The sequence below is a fragment of the Silurus aristotelis genome (assembly GCF_946808225.1).
Source record: "Silurus aristotelis genome assembly, chromosome: 16".
Taxonomy (NCBI): domain Eukaryota; kingdom Metazoa; phylum Chordata; class Actinopteri; order Siluriformes; family Siluridae; genus Silurus; species Silurus aristotelis.
In genome coordinates this window covers 1,337,850-1,360,848 of record NC_139589.1, presented here as the reverse complement: position 1 = coordinate 1,360,848, position 22,999 = coordinate 1,337,850, and the positions used below count along the sequence as shown (strand labels likewise).

Below are 22,999 nucleotides of genomic sequence, written 5' to 3'. Positions count from 1 at the left end.
TGTGTGTGTGTGTGTGTGTGTGTTTAAATGGTGGGCTTCGCCAGAGGAAAGCAAGGGGCCGAGCGCTATTATGATGCAGAGCAGGCCCCTGAGCTCGGAGAGATTACTGTGAGAAACCCTTCCCAGATGTTGCAATCTCAGGGAAAAAAAAGAAAAGAAACATACACAGCTGGAAAAGAGAGAGAGAGAGAGAGAGAGAGAGAGAGAGAGAGAGAGAGAGAGAGAGAGAGAGAGGAAATGGCGTCAGTTTGAAAAAAATTTAAGCTATGCTCTATTATAAATCATATGAATCTATTAAAGAAAAAGAATCATGAACCCCCTCCTTCCATCCCTCCCTCTCTCTATCTGTCCATACCTTTCTCGCCCCTGGGCGGTTCAGAGTATCTGTTTCTAGAGTGTGTTTGTTTGGTTTTTTTATTATCATGGACGGTTTGAGGATTTCGATACATTACATCTGTGAAATTCATCAAGTAGTCACGCGGTGGCGTCGCTATCAGAACCGGGACGCTATCGGCGTACGTTTAACAGCGGAGCCGAGAGTCATGGCTTCTGAAGACGTTTTCCACATAAAAATAAATTTTAAATAATAAAAAAAAACTTCAGGTTTCCGAAGGATCGGAACAGAAATATGACTATTAGATAGAGACGTTTAGCGCAGATATCGAAGCCGTTTGGAAAACACGTGTGTTAACCTGAGATCAAGATTTCAAGATTTTAAAATCAGGTATAACATTAGAACATTGAGTGGTGAAGTGAAGAACACTGATGATCTCTTCATCATGGCACCTGTTAGTAGGTGGATTTATTTATTAGGCAGCAAGTGAACATTTTGTCCTTAAAGTTGATGTTAGAAGCAGGAAAAATGTGCGAGCATAAGGATTTTACAAATTGTGAGGTCTAGACGTCTGGGTCAGAGCATCTCCAAAACTGCAGCTCTTGTGGGATGTTCCTGGTCTGCAGTGGTCAGTATCTATCAAAAGTGCTCCAAGGAGGGAACAGTGGTGAACCGTCGACAGGGTCGTGGGCAGACGAGGCTCAACAATTATACACAATTCTAATGCTCTCTGCTTCACCTCAGGTCGTTCTTCTCCTCCACATTATGCATGAACATCCTGTAACCCTCACACCTACACCTAGATTAAAGTTCTGCAGCAACAAAATAAATGCGAAGGGATATTTAAAAAAATATATACAGATGTGAGGAAAATGGTACCAGAATAAATTCTCTGTGAAGTTCGTTTCTCCTGAGCATTTGTACATGATAATGGAATATTCAGGTTCATGTTCAGACACTTCCCAGGTGAAACCCTCACAAGGCTGAGATGTTTGCAAACATTTAAGACTTGAAACCTCTAGATTATTGCTCAAGTAAACAGGATTTTTCAACCCTGACACATCCATAAGGACGTTCTAACCAACACACTTTCAAGTGCAGTTAATACTTTATGCAGTAATTGTAGATGTCTGTGATTCCTGGTTCTTTTCTTTGAAATTGGAGAACTCTTTGGAGAAATTCTTTCTGGCTACTGAGCGATGGCCTCCTGCTGTCTTCCCAAACGCGACTCGTGCAAATCCCAGAGGCTACGAGCTCGTAAACAGACTGACCTCTAAAAAGATGCAAGAAAGGTCCAACAAATTATATTCCTGTTTATGACTTCCCTTCCTTTATATACCTTCATTTCCTTCCTTTTAAATCATCTTCATCTCCGACAGCATTTCCTCCTCCTCTCGACTCGCTCCCCAATCTTACTCCGAGATGATTATCTCTCCAACATAATGGCCTTAGCCGAAGGTTTTTTTTCCCCCTTATTTTCTTCATTATGCATGGCTTGGTCGAGTCCTTCTACAGCAGCTGTCAATCCTGCCCTGCAGATATTCAATCAATTTCTTAATCAGCACATTTTCAGGGACACTTCACTCCAGTGGTTTTGTCACCGCCGTGACTTAAAGATGTGCGATTGAAAGCTAAACTGGTTGAAACTGGTTTAATTTTTTCATTTCCTCATTGGCAGTTGAGTTTATAATCATTGAATGTTATGGATGTCAAATTAAAGTCGATTATGTCTTGGTGTATTCCTATAGTGCTCCGAGTCTCTGGTCACGTTCGTAGACTTCCATTCATACGCATGCGGACGCTCGAGACCAGAAATGGGAGGGAGGTGAATTTATTATGGTGAATTTATTATTTTCACAAAAAATCCGATTTGCGATTAAAATCGATTTTTTTCCACCTGCTTAAAATCAACCTGCATATGACAAAGAAAATGTAAAAAAAAAAAAAAAAGTTTTTACGTTATTAAATGGGTTAAAGTGCAATCAGATACAACAAGCCGTTGTAAATTGTGAAAATAGAACGTAACATAATAAAAAATGAGCAAACCTTCAAAGAAAAATGTTTTATGAGTGTTTAAATGTGGAACATGATTGAAAATTGAAAAATTGAGGTTTTGAGTGATTTTGCCTTTACTTCTCTCCAAAACTCCACAGTAAAATGAGTTGAAATTTAACGATAAATTTCAAGTGATAGACAGGGACACTGTAAATTAGAAGTTTTTGAAAGATTGAGCAAACCTATAAAGAAAAATGTTTTATGAGTGTTTGAAGGTGGAACATGGTTAAAAATGCAGTGATGCTTGCAGTGATTTTGCCTTCAGTTTTCTTAAAAACTCCACAGTAAAATGAGTTGAAATTTAAAATAAGAATATAACAGACAGGGAGACTCTAAGAATTATTTGAAAGATTGAGCAAACCTCAAAAAAATGTTTTATGAGTGTTTGATTGTGGTGATTCAAACGCTCTGATTGTTCCGTTTCTTAACGGAAACGAGTTCGTTCGAAACTATGGAAGCCCAGAGGGGAGCGTCGGCAGACATTAAAGAGAAACACGATTTTTATTAAAACATATCGATGTAAACTACACATTCGAGTTAATCGATAAAATCGATTTATCGCCCAGCCCTAACAGGATGTGTACTTCATCCAACACTGCATATTACAGGAACACAGTATTGTACAAATAAGTATGTAAAGCCAATAAATAAACAGGCTATGAGCAGTGAAAATGTGCAGAAGCTGTTCAACAACTACTGTATCTCCAAAACTGCAGCTCGTGTGGTGTTCAGTATCACATGTTCCTACAAATAGTTCTGTAAATGGACCAGTCCACCTTTAGTTGAGTCACAAACGATGAACAGTGCACACAGCGCTTTGCTCTTTTAAAAATCTTCCTCTCCACCTCTTCACCACTTCCCGAGGAATTCCACACTTGTGCTCACTCCAGCATTCACAGGTGAATTTCTTTGAAAATAAAAATCGGTTTCTTTCGAGTACCACTTCCTGTACTGCCTGTAATTTTCAGGTAAAAGAACAGGCTTTGAGTGTCGTCTCCCTGACAAGCACAAGGTGTATTTGAGAACTTATGTCAGATTCACAGGTTTATACTTGCGTTTGGAGATCAGCTGGCTCGAAACAAAGCTCGATGTTGTGTCCTGCGAGTGATTTAATTACTACCATGCGTGTGAAGTGAAGCCTACAGCTCAAGGAAAAGAAACAACGAGCCATAAAAGAAGCTCTTACTCAATAAGCGTCGCACACGTGCCAAGCGAGCACTTTGAAAGGACTTTTAGGAGGTTCTCATGGCAGGCTTCCACAGATACAGTGAGGAGGAACTACAGAACATTACAGTAAAAAGAGAGAAGCATCAGTCCATCCATTTGGTCCTATAGCTAATGGAAACCATTGTTAATTGTTTACTTAATGCCACAACGTCACTCTTTCCATTACAGAAAGAGTTTCTTGCTTGGTAAATGGTCTCCAACTGAACGATCTCCCCCGAGTCTCATCGCGTCGCATGTCATTGACCCCCGGAGTGTTTCCCTGAGCGATGTCCGTCCTCGTCTGTGATCAACATAAACATGCTCGTTTTTATGTTCCTGCTCGCCAACCAAACGTTCGTGAAGCTGAGAAATCAGAAGATCCGTGAGCAACCTGAGAGGCCTGAGAGCCCGAGCTGAAACAAGAACCTCCTGAAATTAGGTCTAGAAAAAACACACGAGTCGGATTTAACTTGGAATTAATGCTTTTGGATTACTGGGTGTTAAAGTAGTTTTGTTTTTGTTTGTGAACATTTATTTTTTAAACTCTTTAAAAAAATGTTTTTCGATAAATAGATAAATAAATATTGTTTATTATTAATACAATGACAATGAAATACCTTGTTTTTATATTACAGATTGTAACAAAAAATCTTTGGCTTATATATATATATATATATAAAAAGTTAATATGTATTATTTAAATAAAAAGTGGTAAATAAATAAATACACCAAATTAGGTCAAGCAGACGAATCCAGACGATTTTTTTTTCTTTATTGTCTACAATACATTAAAGACGTATAAATAAATAAACAATAAATACAATGGGAAAAAAATACATTTTCATTAAAAAAAGTTAATAAGTATATAATTAAAATGTGATCATAATTAAGATTATTTATTTATAATTATAATGAATATATAATTAAAAAACAAGTAAAACCAAAAAAATTAATTTGATTATCGAATTTGATTATCAAATTAAAATGGAATATTTTTTTGCTATTTAAAAATCTCACAATAATAAAAAATCTGTTTACTATTAATAAAATGAAAACATTATATAGATATAAATGATACAAAAAAACTAATTTAATCTTTTTTTTATTATTTTTATTCTGTTTTAAAGGTCAAGTATAAACCTGTGAAATGATTTCAGCTTCTTCCAGTCTGTGTTCGTGAGCGTTATGATGGTATCGTAAGGTGTGTAGGGAAGGACAGCTCAGTGGTTGAGATGTTAAGAGGAACGAGATAATTGTAAGTTCCTCTGGATGAGGGCAACTGCAAATGGCGTAAATATGAAAGTGTGAAAAGCTGAACTGGTTAATCGCGTTGCAGACGTGTGGGTTGTTTTCTTATGACACGCCATTTAATGGATGTTTCTCTTTATATTGGCTGGATGGAATGAAACTGTTGTAACACTGAGAATCTGCTTGTGTAGATTTATATGTTTATATGTCACTGTGGGTTATATTATATTAAGCTCAGTGATGGAGATTTATTGCTCAAAGTGATGATGAACAGAATACACAAGCAGATCCATCAAACCGTTCGTTATAGCTTTTTATACTTGCTAGAATAACTGTGTGTGTGTGTGTGTGTGTGTGTGTGTGTGTGTGTGTGTGTGTGTGTGTGTGTGTGTGTGTGTGTGCGCTCACGTACGTGTGCGTGTGTTCGCACACGTTCCAACAGGTTCTGTTCTTAGATAATGTGTTAAAATTAATTAAAAATGGAAGTACCAAGCCAGAAAATTTACTCTGGGGATAAAAAGTAAAAAGCAGTAAAACAACATAAAAAAAACCTAAAACTGATAAATGTATTAATTATTAAAGCAAAACAACACCATTACTTTACTCTCTGCAAGTTTATTTTCACTGCTATGTATATATTATATATAATATGTAAATAATCACAATTGAATGAAATAAATAATACTTAGCATTAGCAAGGAAATCTAGCTGCTAAAATCAATGCTAGTCAATTATTAGCAAAAACAAAGAGAGACAACATTAGTTTCATATACATTAAAGTGGTAGTTTGCTAATAAATGAAATAAAAAAGAAAAACGTCTGGTAAATAACCTGAATTTAGCATAGCATGAATGATCGCTGCTGAATCAGTGCTAGTCCATCCGACTTAGCATTAGCTAAATAAAAACGGCTAAATTAACTCAAAATGAAGCAGATTATAACGGAAAATGTATTAAGTCTTACTGCACTTTCACCTGCCTTTGGTTTCGGTTAGCTAACAGACATACACTATACAGACAAAAGTATTGGGACACCTGAATTTTCCAGCCCCCAAACGTTTGATGCACGACGTCTTTGGATGCAGTAGCATGGAATTTTGCCTTCACATGAACTAGGCGAACCAAACCTTTTTCTGCCAGCTCCATAAAGATCTGCTTTACATAAGTAGGAAGAGATGGGAGATCTCCTGCTATAGCGCTCCAACCCATTTGAACACTTTTGGGATGAATGAACACTTTTGGGACTGACTGCACCCCCAGGCCTCCTCACCTTCTCACCTACATCACTACCTGACTTTACTTACACCCATCTTTGTAGCTAAATGAGCAGAAATCTCCATGAAATCTAGTGGAACATCTTCCCAGAAGAGAAGAGCTCATTATAACAGTAAATTGAGACTAAATGTGGAATGGGATATTCAAAAAGAAGGTCACACCAAACTTCTGGTCGGGTGTCCACAAACATTATGTCTATATGGTGTATCTATAGTGCTGATAACATCAGCTGGATGAGAGGTGAAGGTGTTCAGCTTCAGTAATACCTGAAACTCTAAATCTAGATTTAGGGAAAAAGTGTTCCCTCCTGGTTCCAAGAACGGAGAACATGGGTTCTCACAGCACACAAAGAATTTTGTGTATATAAATGTGTTTAATTAGCATTGCACACTTTGCATTTCCTTACGCTCAACCTTAAACTCTGGCACAATTTTAACCCTCATTTAAAAAAATAAAATAAAAAACCTGCCTCTTTCGTTCACTGCGCACTCAGTTTTCTTGACGTTTCTGCATTTGCACAGCCGTGCAACTCCCTTCGCTCGGCCCGATTTATTACCTCCATCTCTCTTCTCCGCTGCCTTATCTGCACCATCATACCTCCCTCTATCTCTGTCTCTCCTCCCTCGCCCTATCGCTCTCTCGCTTATTGCATCCCTCCCTCTTTCTCCGTCGCTTCGCCATCTCCCTATAGTCTTGCTCTTTCTCATCTTTCTCAATCTCTCTTTTATAGAATGCATGTATCTCTCAGATAATAATAATAAATTAAAAAAGGCCCAAGGCCTGGTATAGAGTTGGGATATGGACGGCTACTGGTTCGGGGTCACCCGAGGGCCCGGGAGTGCTGGGTATGCAGGTCATTGAGAGGTGGTGGGAAAATAAAACAGCTGACTGGCATGTAATGTGGTTGAGAAAAACCTGAAAGGAGGTTGTAAATCCGAGAGAGAGAGAGAGAGAGAGAGAGAGAGAGAGAGAGAGAGAGAGAGAGAGAGGGGAGGTGGTGGGTAAACAGGGAGGAAATGGTCACCGTACATATCTGATCCGGTTTGTAGTTTGGGCAGGATGAATGGAGCTCCTGTGTAAACGTGAAGTCGGCTCGGTGGAAAGATGCGAGGTAGCTGATGATATCGTCCTCAGATGGATGTGTCTGTATTAAGAGCATCCTTTCACTGGAGCCACAACTGCACCTCCACATACATCATCTCCAGCAGAAGCATCGATATTCACCTCATCACATCACCACGGGGTTTTCCTGCATTTATTTCATGATTTCCTGGGGATTCCAGGGAATGGCAAAAGGCAAATTGTGTGTGTTTTGTGCAAATTCTACAGGAAAGACCACACAAAAGTGTAAATGGTTTATGAAAAAAGCTTAAAAACTTTTTGGAATAGTTTTGTTTGACTTTTCCTCACGATGTCCATCTTCTCTTTCAAAACTCCATCTTGTAAATGTATCTGCGATAAAATCGGTTTCTTCTCCTCTATAAAAATAACAGCTGTTAAACCCACACCAATGTATTTGAGATTGTGCAGTTTGCTACAGATGCGGTTTGCGAGCTCTGACTAGTGCGCACTCCGACTGTCCAATCAAAAGACGTTAATCGAGTAAACAACCAGATGTTTTTAAAATGCATACTGGATAAATACTGAACATATAAAATGAATATATTATTAATGAATAAATATAATTCTACATTTAATAAACTACAAATATAATATAGCACTCCCCGTGCAGCGCGCAGTCTCACGTGGGAAAACAAACAGCACGTGGTGTCAGTGATTTACCTCTAGAGGCCGCTCTCGTAATGACAGGGGACCGGAAGACAAAAACTATTGGTATGGATTTTTGGCAATAGCAGAAATCAGCTATCGGTGTCAATAAATTGATCGATTTCTAGCTGAAACTCTGACCAACAACTGAGAAACATGTTCTAACATAGTAGTCTTTAAACTAATAAATATTTTATTCACCAAAAATCAGCAGCGGGTTCCTGCGTTAGTAAAGTTTTCACACCAAATACGCATCCAGTTTCCTACAGAGGGCAGAGGAGCTTTTTGTAATTAAACTGATTCTCCAGATCTCTCTCTCTCTTGCTCTCGCTCTTTCTTTCTCTCACAAAAGGTCTGTTTCAGTCCTGCAATAATTAAGGACATTAACCCTAAGGCCAAACGCTAGTAGCTTGCCTCCTCTGTGGTCAGCACAGCTGGAACATCCCGCGTTTACAAACAGGAGTGACCTAGCTGAAGGCTTCAGCCGTCGTCTCGGGGCTCGGATGGAAGCCGTGCTTCTTCAGACTGCTAATAGAGTTTCTCTGCATGAAACCTGATGAAGTGTGGACTGGAGATAGGCGACGAGAGAAACACGAAAAGAAGAGTCATTTGCATAAACGAATTTCATATAAAGTGCACAAAGCGAGAAATAGTTTGAGAAATACGAGCGACGCAGCTGAAAAGAACTGGGACGGATCTGGAACAGAACGAATGGAACCAAACAAGTCAGATATGAATGAAGAAGCACTGAGGAGGGAATTCTAGTAAATCATAGGAAACACACGGCGATTTATCGGATGTTATCCCGCGCCGTGGAAAAGAGCACGTCTTCCCGCATAGGGCCCTTGTTCCGCATCACGATGACGGATGAGGCTTCCACGCTGCTGTGTTAGCTTTAATGGAAACCGCGATCGCGGCAGAGTTAGCCCCGATTCCATCCTCCAGTTCATAAAAAGCCTCCTCACCTTGAAACTCGAGTCGGCTCTGTTTAGTCCTCGAATCTATCATGCAGCGGTGGCAGCGCTCTCTCCTGCCAAACCATGACTGCAGGCCTGAATAAGAGATGAGAGGCCCAATAATGTTTAATAACTGATTCGCCCATTCAAGACATTTTTCCCCCTTATTGGTCTCAGGCCGATTCTGTAATCCTTTTTCTCTTTCTCTCATCTTGGCAAGGCAGAGCGAAAGGAACAAATTGATTCGCTGTTTTTTTTCTTTTGTTTTTTTTCTTTTTGCACGGGGCATAAAAAATGATCCATGAACGTCCTCCTTGAACGCAAATACAAATCTAAAATCCTAAATTCTATTATATTTATACATATATATATATATATATATATATATATATATATATATATATATATATATATATATATATATATATATATATATATGGTGGATGAACTGTTTTACTCGGAAAATGTTTCTCTTTGGCACAAGAGAGCAAAACAAATTAATTAAAAAAAAAAAAGAAGAAAGAAAGCAAAGGAGCTGCTATTAATCAAGTTAAAGGACTATGCCTTGTAATGCTTCCAAAGTTCTGTCTGGCATCGGCTTTTCCTGACACACTTGACCTGCCTATTGACTCTCTTTACAAAGTTTAAGAAGGGAGGGTAATGTTTCAACTTCTACATGCTCTTCTGATGTCAGAAAACAACCTGACCGGCCTATCAATTACGCCGCTGAAACAGGACATCGAGGCAAGCGTTTAATCAGGAAACAAAGCAACCATGAGGGTTTACTGTGCCATTTCGTTTACTCTCTCTCTCTCTCTCTCTCTCTCTCTCTCTCTCTCTCTCTTTCTGAATGTACTTGATTTCATCTATTAAAGGATATCCTTATATATATATATAGAGCGTAAACCAGGCAGATTCTCATTAGCTTTAATTTGAAGGTCCCTGGAACATCAGGCGGTACCATGATTTTTAAAATAAACAAAAAAATGTAATATCAATAATTGAAAAATTCGATTTTGATATAATTCATTGGAAGGATTATGTGTATCAGGCACATATACAGATCAGGCAGCCACAGAGCGCCACCATGCGGTGGATTAACAGATATTGCAATATTTATGTAGCTTAAGTTAGGTAACGAACGTCAGAATTTTTCATCATAGAAAAAAATTTGTATCAACCATTAAAAAAAAAAACACAAAGAAAAGGCTAGTAAGAACAGAATGCGAGTGAATTGGATTTGTCTAACAATTTCACACTTCTGCTTGTCAAGGAATCAAAAATTGAAAGATCTAAATTAAAAACTGAGTGATTAATGAGCTCGCTAGTATCTAGAGTAAGACCTTTACAGCTTCATCTAATATTTAGTTTAATTTTTTCTGTAAATTATTTATAATTAAATATATTAAAAAGTAGTTTTTGGTTTGTTTTATTTGTAAATTATTACTTTTCTTATCCAAAACCTTCAAATCAACTCCATCATTGTGAAATATAATACAACTTATAATACAACATATTAGATATAATACAACCACTAGCAACTTTATTGATATATTAACAGTTGTACATCCAAAACTTCGTTCAAATGTTGAATTACAATCTGCTACGTTTTCTAGGTTGTGAGTGTATTTATTTTTATTTATTTATTTTGTCGTTTATTAAAGTGTTTTTCCCTTCATTCAAAATGCAAAAATAATTAATTCTGCTTCTTTTCCAATATAAAAAAAAAAAGGCATCAAATATTCTGAAACCTCTCCGAGTCTGATTCAGATCTATCTCTGAAAAACACAATAAAAAAAAGTAATTTCTGCAATTTTTTGCAATCATTTTATCAGGATTTATTGTTAATGGTTGCAGAAGATTGTTATGAAGACTGCAGATGAAGATTGTTAATGGAGTGTGAATAGGTGCTGGATGCACTGAAGACGTCCTGACAATCAAGCAGATTGTTTTACTTTCCATGGATCTGCTCGGAGTGGTGGCTCCAGCGGTTAAGGCGCTGGGTTGTCGATCGGAAGGTCAGGGGTTCAAGCCTCGGTATCGCCAGGCTGCCACTCTTGGGCCCTTGAGCAAGGCCCTTAACCCTCTATGCTCCGGGGGTCCCTTACGAGGGAAATATCAAGGTCCGTGACGTCAGAGTGACGTGGGGCCGCCTTCCCGTGGGCTCACCACCTGCAGGAGGGACCGTAAGGGGCGGTGCTTTGAGGATTGGGCAGCAGTCGAAGGCGGGGGCCTGCTTAGACTGCTGCCCCCGCGACCCGGATTACGGATAAGCGGGAGAAAATGAATGAAAGGATGAAGGATCTGCTTCGGTTTCAGCTTGGAATAATCACGTAGATACCGAACACGTCATACACGTCACCAGCTTTTCAAGGAGTCACTTTCAGAAACATAAATTTTACTGACTCGGATCTTTGAGTCTCATTCTAAGTAAAATGGACAAATCTTTACCTGAATTGCATCTTTCATTTAAACAGAATATTATCAATTCAAATTGTATTGCGCTACATCTAACATCTAAAATATCTAAAACGCACAATTGTGACAAAAGTCCCTTGCATTTCTCATCGCCAAAATCCAAACCAATTATCCAAAGAAAAAAAGCTCTATTTCTGAATTTTATGTTCTTCACGCAAAAAAAAGATCTCCACCAAACCAAGCAATAAAATAAATCAACAAAACTCACCGGTCTTTAAAATCTGAAGTTCACCCGAATCCTAAATCTTCTTCTCAATCATCTCTCCTGTTCAGTCTGCATGAAAGAAACCGTTTTTTGTAGCACTTATAATTTATAACAAAATACTCAGCAGGACCTTCATAGTTTTCTATTGTTGTTTTTCCCTCCAAAAATAGACTCCTCCCACTTTTTTCCCATGTTGCCAGGGCCACACCCTAAAACAGTTCAGCCAATGGAAAAAAGGACACGGTACAGAGAAACGTGTTAATAAACTCTAAGTTTTTATGTAACGGTTTTAAAAGGTCCATCATGAAGTTTAGAGTTTGTTCATGTTGCTGGAGATTTTAATAACGACACACTTTTAAACAGCAAAATGTTCAAAGGTGAAAAATACATTTTGCACTGGTTTTGTATAAAACCTGTTTCCATGTGTGTTTTTCTCATCTCCGTAAACCAGGTTTGCCAGATCTGAAATATGTTCAGGAAATGATCGCAAAAACCATGCAGAATACCAGAGACCTGTTCGGAAACTGTTCAGAGTTTGAGAAAAACAAACATAATCTTTCCTTTTTTCTCAGCCTCTGTTCGGGGAAGCAAGGCCACTGTAGTTCTCGCGCATTTCTAATATATGGATTAATATTCTAGACTCCAGAATTTTTAAATCTTAACAGTATATCTTGGAATAGAAACGACTCTTTCCATTATATTGTTCACTTTGTAGAAAGGCACTAGGGGCAACATGACTTGTGCCCCAATGGGCCTTGATTTATTACTATTTTTTTTATTTATTATTATTTTAATTAGCATTTGTTAATTTCGCATGTTTATTGTGCAATAATAAGTCTAGGGAGCTGAAATGAGCCGTATGATAAGTATTTCTTTTAAAAGGTGATTTTCTGTTTTCGTTTTTCATTCCAAAAAGATTGCTAATATTTTAATCGATATGAAAAATGTATGAATGAGGATTTTATGAAAATAAATATTGGTTGAATGTTTAAAATCATGTATATCGTTGAGGTTTTTTTTATATTATGTTTTTTGGCTAATGTGTGCACTTCGTATAATGGTGTCATGGCACAAATGACTGCATATATATCAATAGGTGCTAAATGTTTTAGCACCATTTTTAGGCTAACACACACACACACACACACACACACACACACACACACACACACACACACACTGTTTAGCACTTTGCAATTAAATCCATTTGTAAGGGTTCAGGAATATACACTATATAGACAAAAGTATTGGTACACCTGTCTTTTCCAGCCATATATGGCTGAAGCACACAATTGTATAGCACATCTTTGAATGTGGTTGTATATATTTTAGGAGACCCAAACCTTTTTCAGCATGACAATGCCCCTGTGCACAAAGCCAGCTCCATGACGATTTTGCTTTACATGGGCTGGAGTGGAAGATATCCTGTTCTAGATCACTTAACCATATTTAACCCCTTTGGAATTAATGTGAACCCTGATTGGACCCCAGGAACCTCCTCACCTGAACTACATCAGTACCTGACTTTATTAACACCCTTGTGGCTGAATGAATCTCCACAAAATCTAGTAAAACATCAGTGGAGCTCATTATAACAGTATAATGGAGACTTAATGTGTAATGGGATGTTCTTATGGTCAAGTGTCCTCAAACTTTTTGTCCATATAATGTGTATTACATCTCTGTCAGGGTGAGTGTTTGTAAATAGAAATATTAAAGCTGTTAACAACCATCAGTCTTCACGTGAGTCTGATCCTCTCATGATAAGAACGTAGCATTATTACAGGACTATGAGGAATCACAGTCTGGACAACTTGTCTGGCTCTTCAGACGATGACTAAGCCTCTCGTCAGAATCTGACATTTTTTGAAAGTCGCATCAGAATGTTTCGGTCAATGCGTCACATTTTTGCTTACCTGCCAACTGTTTACACACGCGACGATCTCTTTAATGCCGTGATCTTTAACAGATAGCGATGTTCGATAAGAACGAATAGCTTGACATTTTCATCAAAGCCAAACTGCATCGAATGCTCTGGCATGAGGGGTTTTTTTTATATCGTTCCGTCTCCTCAATCATGACAAACTCGAGCTTTAGCGCAAAATAAATGGCATCCACGGGCTAATGCTAATGCTTCTGTTATCAGCCATAATCTCAGTGTCTCGCTAGTTAAGGAACTGTGGTGTCTGGCGTTGATGTTTTCTGACCAATCAGGTGATGGAAGTTCATGAAACGGTTAAGAGTGTACAGTTAAGTAGTTAAAAAATAAAACAATTCCTGATTTTCTAGTCATTTTTTTATTTACCAAAAAGCTCAACTTTATTCGAATCCTGAACCTGTACAGTTCCTCAGCCTCATCTACAACATTCGAGGTTATAATCCTATTTCAAAGGTCCATAGATGTTTTGTGAAACATTCTGGAAAACTTTCTGTGTAATCAAGAAACAAAATGGCGTCCTGTTGAATAAATTACCAAGACATTTTTCACGATGTCCAGCTTTTTTTAAGTTTAAATCAGTTTCTCTGTCAGTCGTATGTGGAATAAAAACTATTAAATCCACATACATATAATTGAGAGGGTTGTGAGCTCTGACTAGTGGTGCTCTCTGACCGTCCAATCGAAGGACATGAAGGCCTGCTAGAGGGCCCCGGTGTCACTAACTCTAATCTGATTGGTTTAAGCAACAGCTTTGAGCAGCATGTACTATAGGTGCCACAATACTGATTTCTGAAGGCTTATAGAAGATTCCTTTGGCCCCGGCAACACACGATGTGACGGCTGAAATCTGATTGGACAGAAGCTCCAACGTAATAAACATAAACTCCTTGCAGCAGCGAACTCAAAAGAAATGCTATAAAATTAAGAGAACAGACTATTGGAGGTATTTAGTTATTTTAGAGCAGAGAAGGTCACGCTGGTCCTGATGGCTCACCAATGAAAAATACACAATAAATGTACAAGTTTGCATTATATCAAATACAGTCCTTTTGGAGATAAAGGACATGTTCAATACAACGCATTAAATTTACTCTATAAATAAAATCCTCTGACTTTTCCATCAGAAATATGGTAGAAATCAGGGTTTTTTTTGGAGCTCAGTAAAGCAGCTCGAGCAAACCAAAGCCAGTGATAATGGTAATGATGTAATTCCTCCGATCTAAAGCTTTCACTCTATTAAAGCTCATTGTGTCTGATAGATTCATTTCCGAGGATCGTATTTCATGCTGTGTTTTTCAGATTGTCAGCTCAGAAGTCCGTTTTTCACATCAATTACTTCACCTTTATTCCCAAAGCTCAGATCACATTTTCGAACCCAGCAGTGAGCGAACAACAAAACCAGATGTAATAATGATGATGATGTGTGTTGAAAAGCTTTCAGCTGTCATTACGAACACACGCGACCCGTCGAATACGTCCGACACCGGTAATGACGTGCCTAAATGACAGCAGACGTTATTGTTGCGTGCGTTACGACTACGGCAAAGAAAAGGCAAATAAAATCTAATTCTGGTGATAGGAAACATTAGAAGTGCTGTTCGATCTGCTGCAGCGTTTAATGTGACGAATAATAAAGCACACAAGACCAACAATTGTGCGGCCGATCCTGTTGCAAAATGATTTACATTCTCCTGTTTTTCATGTGTGATATTGGATGTTTTTTGCTTAATGCTCGAGGAAGTAGATCACAATTCATGCACATATTTTACACATTAAGGCTCGGTACATTAATCGGTTCATTAGTAAGCCTCATATTGACAGACCTTACTACAGCTGTGGCCTGATCGATCAGCGAAAAGCAGAGCCAGAACTGTGGTCTAACAGAAGTGTTAGATTCCTGATCAGCAGTTTCCAACCCTTGCAAACAAAAGAGCCATTTTAAACCCCAAACGCCAAATAAAATTTACCCGCAGCCGCAAAACATAATTGTCCTTTAAATGAATATAACACAATTTGTTGTTTTATGCAAATGTAAGGTAGTTGCACCACTAGGTGGCACTACTGCAAATTCGATTGTATTTTTAAATGTTAGCAATTTATACCTTTTTGTCCCAAGCAAGTCGTAGGAGTGTTGCCTGGCAATAGATCATTCACCGGGTGGATGCTCTGATATTTTACTGAAAGATTTTTTCACATTTCCTTCGTCTGTGAACGTCTTTTCGCGCTTCATTATCTCCCGAGTTGCCGCAAAACTAGCAGCTGTTTTTCGAGACTTTATCCACTGTATGATGTTAAATTTGCTCTGCTCAGCTTTATGAAATGGTTCTTTTATCTGGAAACTTCTCACCAAATGCTGTGGACTTCGGTTGTAAAAGTCGTTCAACGAATGACACAAAGTTAAAACTTTATTTTCAGTGACACATCTGTTACCTTGAGATACGGTTTCCTTTGAAACACTGTCCACTGTGTAACAAAAAATGAAAAGTAACTTTTGGGTAGTTTGTATTGGATCATAGCATCAGGTCACAGAAAATGCAGACCAAATTTTGCGTCAGTAATCCAAGTCCTTGCTGTCATATTTCCTACTACCTGTTTGATGACTTCACTGTTGGCTCATTGTGGGCAAAGCATTTGGAGTATTTCAAATCTTTTGATAAGATTGACAATGCTTTTTCTGAATCAAAATCAGAATCAGGAAGATCTTTAATGTTTACATTTACAAGGAATTAGTTTTGGTAACAGAAGCTTCCAGTCGCACATTTTATAAAAGATCAAATGAACCAAAAAATAACTTAAATATGAATGAAATTAAGAAATATGAAAAAAGTGGTATTGCACATTTATTTTATAAGAAAATTTCAAAAAATAAGTATTGTTGCACAGAAATAAATAAACAAAACTGAGAGTGTATATGAAGATGATAAAAGTAATGTATCCCAAAATTGTTAATGATTAAACAAAATGTGTAAGACAAACAATCCAAGATGTCCGAAAAATCGAATTAGATGGAAATTGATCCTATAGGATATAATACACTCATCAATTCTTTTGGACACAAGGCTTCCAAATTTGACCCAATGGTGGCGCTAGACTGTTAGAAGCACTTGACTCAAATTTGGCCAGAATGTTCGTTAGACCCTTCCCAATCAGTGCACCAAAATTTATGCCACATAAACCCTATTCAGAAGAAGAGGAAGAAGAATTAAATATCTCCCATGTGCCTCACATTCGAAACGTGGCAACGTTGCCTAGTGTTGAAACTGGTGGTGATCTTTGAATGTTTATTGCACACTTTTTTTTAGCAATATCAATAAATTCAGACCAAATTCATCGTCTCAAATGTACAGATTGAACAAACCTAGTGTGCTGTATATGAGAAAATTGCAGTGGTGCACAAAATGTTGCTTCCTTTAAACTTTCACTTTAGTAAAAGTACAAAAGTTTTTGCCTTCTGATGTATTATGGCTATAATGTTTATATCATATGTTTATATAATAAATAAATCTGTTACAAGATTCTTTACTTAATCACCTCAGTTTCTGTGTAAAGACTTAAATGTGACTCTCAGCACACTGATCTATTAATAGAATGATATTAATGACTCACACACTGATTGATTTCTATTACAATCATCATGAACACAAAACCTTCTTTTTAACGACGTGTGTGGTGGTGAGTTCGAGTCTGGAGTTTCTCCATCATTTATTCCTCTCTAAATGTTCTGCTTGATGTTGAACTGATGCTGAACTGTATGTTGGTGATCAGTAGATGCACCGAGCGCCGATCAGAACACGTGTAAAACAGAGCGTGCGCTCGATCCTGATTGGTGACTCGCTGCGTGTTTCACCAGTTACGTTTTTATCCTCATTAATAAAAAGGAACGATACTTCTTCTTCTTTCGGCTTCTCCCATTAGGGGTCTCCACAGCGGATCCTCCGTCTCCATACCCCCCTGTCCTCTACATCTGCCTCTTTCACACCATCTACCTGCATGTCTTCCCTCACCACATCCATAAACTTTCTCCTTGGTCTTCCTCTTTTCCTCCTTCCTGGTGTCTCCATCCTCAGCATTCTCCTACTGATATACCCCATGTCCCTCCTCTGCACATGTCCAAACCATCTCAATCTCACCTCCCTCACCTTGTCTCCAAAACCTCCTACATGTGCTGTCCCTCTAATAAACTCATTTCTAATCCTGTCCATCGTCATCACTACCAACGAACATCTCAACATCTTCAGCTCTGCTACCTCCAGCTCCACCTCCTGTCTTTTACTCAACGCCACTGTATCTAATCCATACAACATCTCAGGTCTCACCACAGTCCTATAAACTTTCCCTTTCACTCTCACAGATACTCTTCTATCACAAATCACTCCTGCTATCACTCTTCTCCACCCACTCCACCCTGCCTGCACTCTTTTCTTCACTTCTCTAACACACTCTCCATTACTTTGCACTGTTGACCCCAGGTACCTGAACTCCTCCACCTTCTCCACCGCTTCTCCCTGCAACCACACCACTCCACTACCCTCCCTCTCATTCACACACATGTACTCTGTCTTACTACTACTGACTTTCATTCCCCTTCTCTTCAGCGTGTACCTCCACCTCTCCAGGCTCTACTCCACCTGCTCTGTACTAATACCACTAATCAAAATATTATCCACAAACATCATAACCACGGAGACTCCTGTCTGACCTCGTCCTTCAACCTGTCAATCACCATTGCAAACAGGAAAGGGCTTAGAGCCGATCCTTGATGCAGTCCTAAAATAAAAAGGAACGACTGATTTAACACAAATGTATTTGGGTATAAATATTATATAAATAGTGATATATTTGAATTTAAAATGTAGTGAAGCAAAAGTCAAATTCTCCCCAAATGGAAATACTTGGTAGTACATATACGTGAAAAAGCCACTTAAGAACAATATTGAATTACATTTACTGTCCATCACTGGACAAGAAATTAAATTTAAAGAGATTAAAAAGAAAGAAGGCCTGATTTCTCTTCAGTCTTTTGGGTTTTAGGAATACTATGACCTTTAACCTTGTTGTGTTCAGTCACATAGACACAATATGACGGAAAAAAACACGAGAAATAAGAAATGCATCATCTTTTGAAGAATCCTGGGTATTCACAGTCATCTATACAGTAATATAAATATCATGTTTATAGAATCTGAGGCGAATATTCTGAACCAAATAATTTCCTTATTCTTGTTTATTCTCCTTCATTACTCATCCAAATATTTATATTGTTTCAAGAGATCACCGAAGAACATTCACAACGTTAAATGTCACGACTTGTCATCGGAAGGAACTTAAAATGCACTGTGGCTTTCCATTGCTTAAAGAACAAGCAAAGCATTACAGCGGGACAAAGTAAAGGTTATGAAAGCATGTTGCTGCGTATCTTAGATAATAAACTGTTCCAGAGAATGTAAAGAGAACATCTAAGCTTACGATGCTACCATGTCTGACAGACCAGAGGTCTCAGAGATTACTGCGGTCACTCGATAAAGGTTCTAATCTGGTTCCAGACGAATCATGCTTTAAATTAATACCATTTTGTGGAAGTCTTTTGTTTTGTACACCCACCAGGGGGCAAAATAGAGTAATACACTCAACACCACCACCTCAAGAAAGAAGCTTTATACTTGGCAAATTTATAGCACAGTGGAATTGCAGATTGTCTTTGCATGTCCTGGTGATGTCAGAGCACAGGGTCAGACATGATACAGCACCCCTGGAGCACTGAGAGTTAAGGGCCTTTCTTAGGGGCCCCAACAGTGGCTTTGCCATATTGGGGCTTAAATCCCTGAAATTCCATACAATAAACCAAAGCCTTAACCACTGAGCCACCAATTCTGCAATCTTTAACATTCAATCTCAGTTCATTTTATTTCCGCCTCTTTATTACACTGATAGCATCCAAAAATGGTTGACTGTAACATTTAAAAGCTGAGTAATGATATCAGCTGATACTTAATGTTTTAGTACCGCAAAAAAACCTTCACTTGAACTCGGAGACTCAAACCTCTTCCAGCATGACAATGCAACTGTGCAAAAAGCCAGCTCCGTGAAGACACATGGGTTGGAGTGGAGGATCTCCTGCTACAAAGCTATAAACCCTATTGAACACAAAACACATGCATGTTTCTCAGGTGGCCTCAAACTTACAGAGGGCACTTCTAGCCATGAGACAACAAGGTAAAACCAAGGTAGAAATAGATTATAGAAAATGCATAAATATTGTTTGATGAACACTTTTAGAATGGGTTTTAATTATTTTTGCAACCAAAAATGCGGTAAAAACTAAGCAGATAAAACAACGCAACAGAGATACCAGAAGGCTCAGGATCAAGCATAACCATGACCACGGATTTATCTTCACATTTGCAATCAGAAAGGTTGCTCTTCTGATCCGTAAATAGCGAGAGCCAGTGGGAGATGCTCTAATCCTGTTTCTCCAACTCTTAAAGATGTGTTAAATCACACGAAGGAACCTGAAACGCATTTCCTCGTCTGCAGCAAGGAAGCAAAGCTCTTTCTTTGGACGTTCGCCAGGTACATTCAGGAAAAGAAGGAGGTAAAGTGAGGTGCCAAGAATTAATGTATCTGGAAGAAGTGTATATTAAAACATTGGCAGCTTCAATATGGTTTTCCATTAACATTTCAAAACAGGATTATGGATCACCAACAATAAACGCGCAGGAGTAACCTGGAATTTTGGCTTAAGCGCTTATAGAGCTATGGAGAGAGGTGCTATGTCTTGCTCCGGCTACATTTAGGAAGTTTCTGCAACATTCTAGAAGGAGAATGATTTAAAGTTGTGAAGGATCCCAGTGTTGTGAAGATCAGACGCAAGGACACGAAGCAGCATGTCGAGAAGAATCCAAACATAACTCTTAGCATGTCCTCATGCCCTTCTCAGTGTATATTGACTCGATTCTTTGACCTCAATCTTTATATATTCCATCTGTTTCTCATCAGTGTCCAGCTTTCTCCTTGGGACCGAACCGGAAAGTGCTAACTTAAGGGCCTCGGGCAGGACTTAGTTAATTAGGCGAGGATTTCCTCTGCAGGCGAGCAGCTATAAAAGGTCATATCACTGCACAAGATCACAGAGTTCGAGCGCCGCTTCCTGCATGCGCCGACATTCCCTTGCAAATCATCATCTGTCCATTAAGCCCTACCTATTATAGCAAAGACGCGAGGTGGCCTCAGAGCTCCCGATACGACACACGCTGATGCATGACCCGAAGATGTTGTGTGTTTATGGAAATAGAGATTTTCAGCAGCGATGCGGCCTCTGATGAGTGTCATGGCTATAAACATTCCCATAGCGTGAATCACTGTCAAGTTTGTCTTTCTCCAAATGAATGTCCTTGTGTACAAACATCAAAGGCTCACCATACCAGACCCTTGACTCATATAACAGATTCGAGTAAAGCTAGTGGAAGCGCCAATACGTACACTCGGGATGGATGCACTAATCAGATATAAAGCCAGATGTGTGTTCGTGACTCAATTATATACAGTTTTTTTTACATTTCCTACAGCATTTAATCTGACAAATAACAAAACACATGACCATCAAATGTTCTGGTAGGTTCAGCCGATTCTGTCCATGCACCAGTGAGCAGATCATTTTTATTATTTTTAAAACATAATAATAATAATAATAATAATAATAATAATAAAAGTTGTAGGCAGCATTTTCGCAGGCCAAGCACCCAAACTCAAACATCGTAGATCAGATTCTGTAAACAAATTCCTTAACATTTTAAAGACAAACATATGTGATGAATAATATTTTCAGCTGTTACTCAAGGTTTCAGTAAGGTGAAGAACACCAACATTAACTGGCTCTCGAAAGCTAAAGAAAGCAGAGTCAATCAATGCCATGGAGACTGTGGCAAGGAAAAACTCCCTTAGATGTTATGAGGAAGAAACCTTGAGAGGAACCAGACTCAAAAGGGGAACCTCATCCTCATTTGGGTGACATCAAGAGTGTGATCATAGACTTTAAACACTACAGAACACTGGAGAGTGAAAACTAACATGAGCACTGGAGTGTGTGATTATGAGTAATGTTCTTTCTACAGTCTTCTACAGTCAGTTGAGATTATGGAACCAGGAGCTACTGAGCAACTCATAAAATTGCTCAACATCTAAGATCATCATCAGATCCAACACCAGCTTCTCCATGCCAGAGCCTTTAAACACTTAAAGAGGTCCAGTGTCCAAACTCCACATGAAGTGGGATCCAATTGGCACTGGTACGTCTCTAGATGTTTCGGGATGTTTGTGGGTATCTACTTTTTTAAAGGTCCACAATCTCCATGAGGTGGGACGTGACTGGGGCTGGAGCAACCTCAGGATGCCTCGGGATGGGGAGAGAAAGAGAAGCAGTGGAGAGAAATTAGCGTAGCTGCTGTTCATGATATTAGCAGCACAAGTTGATAATGTGATGTGATCAGATGTTCTGGAGCACAAGGTTATGATGTGATGTGTGTTATGTGTAGAACCCGTTAAAAAGATACGTCTTTAATCTGCAGTTAAACTGGGAGAGTGTGTCTGAGCCCCGAACACTGTCAGGAAGACTGTTCCAGAGTTTAGGAGCTAAATGTGAGAATGTTCTACCACCTTTAGTGGAGTTTGCTATTCTAGGAACTACTAGAAGTCCAGAGTTTTGAGATTTTGAAGGAGCGTGATGGATTGTAGCATGTAAGAAACTGGAGAGAAACATGGAGATAAACCATTTAGTGTTTTGTAAGTAAGAAGCAATAGTTTGTAGTCAATTGGACACTTAATATCCCAAAGTATGTGTCATTCTTTAATTTTTCAACCTGATCCTTTCAACTATTAACTCTATTAAGCAATGTTACACATATTTGTTAGGTTTTTTTCTAAAGTTTGTTTAACCAATAAGATTTTATTAACCATATAAAACCAGTCTTCATGATATTATCTATGTAACTGTGATCACCTGTACTATAGCATGTTACATAATCTGTAGCATATCTTTTCTGCCCCCTGGTGGGCTCATGGTAGATTACTTTGGCCCCGACGTCACTTGATACGACAGCCGACATCTGATTGGATAGAAATTCAAACTTAAACTTAAACTACAGAAAGCAGCAAAACTGAGAGAAACATGAAATAAAGAGAATAAACTATTGGGAATAATATAATACATATTCATTAGAATAAAATATATATTAAAACGATAGTGATTGATTCTTGTAGTGTAATTCGTGTGTAGTGTATTGTCTCAGGTTGTATTATAATGTTTTTATGTGTATTTAACAATGCTGAGTTGCTTTTTATACTTGTTATAAGAATCATCATCATTTATTAGTTTGCCACGATGCACACATCCACACGTCATTTCATTTCCGAGCTTTTCTTATACTGTATATGTTTATTGTGTACTGTTGGGAATACGAGCAAATCCGCTTAAACACATCACTTGGAACTCTGAGCTGAACACGAGGAGAAAAGCATTTCTGTCTGGCTGTATTTAATGCA

The 22,999-nt window shown here is 38.4% G+C and overlaps 1 protein-coding gene and 1 long non-coding RNA gene across 2 annotated transcripts in view; one reads left to right on the top strand and one right to left on the bottom strand.

Annotated features, from left to right (window-relative positions):
- The window catches only part of LOC310738879 (rho GTPase-activating protein 7), a 50,773-nt gene that overhangs the window by 1,367 nt on the left and 26,407 nt on the right, over positions 1 to 22,999 (top strand). The window lies entirely within an intron of this gene.
- LOC310738964 overlaps positions 17,349 to 22,999 on the bottom strand; it is a 49,039-nt gene continuing 43,388 nt past the window's right edge. Inside the window, exon 2 of the long non-coding RNA XR_014537197.1 lies at positions 17,349 to 17,893. This is a non-coding gene — a long non-coding RNA (uncharacterized lncRNA). The remainder of the gene's footprint in view (positions 17,894 to 22,999) is intronic.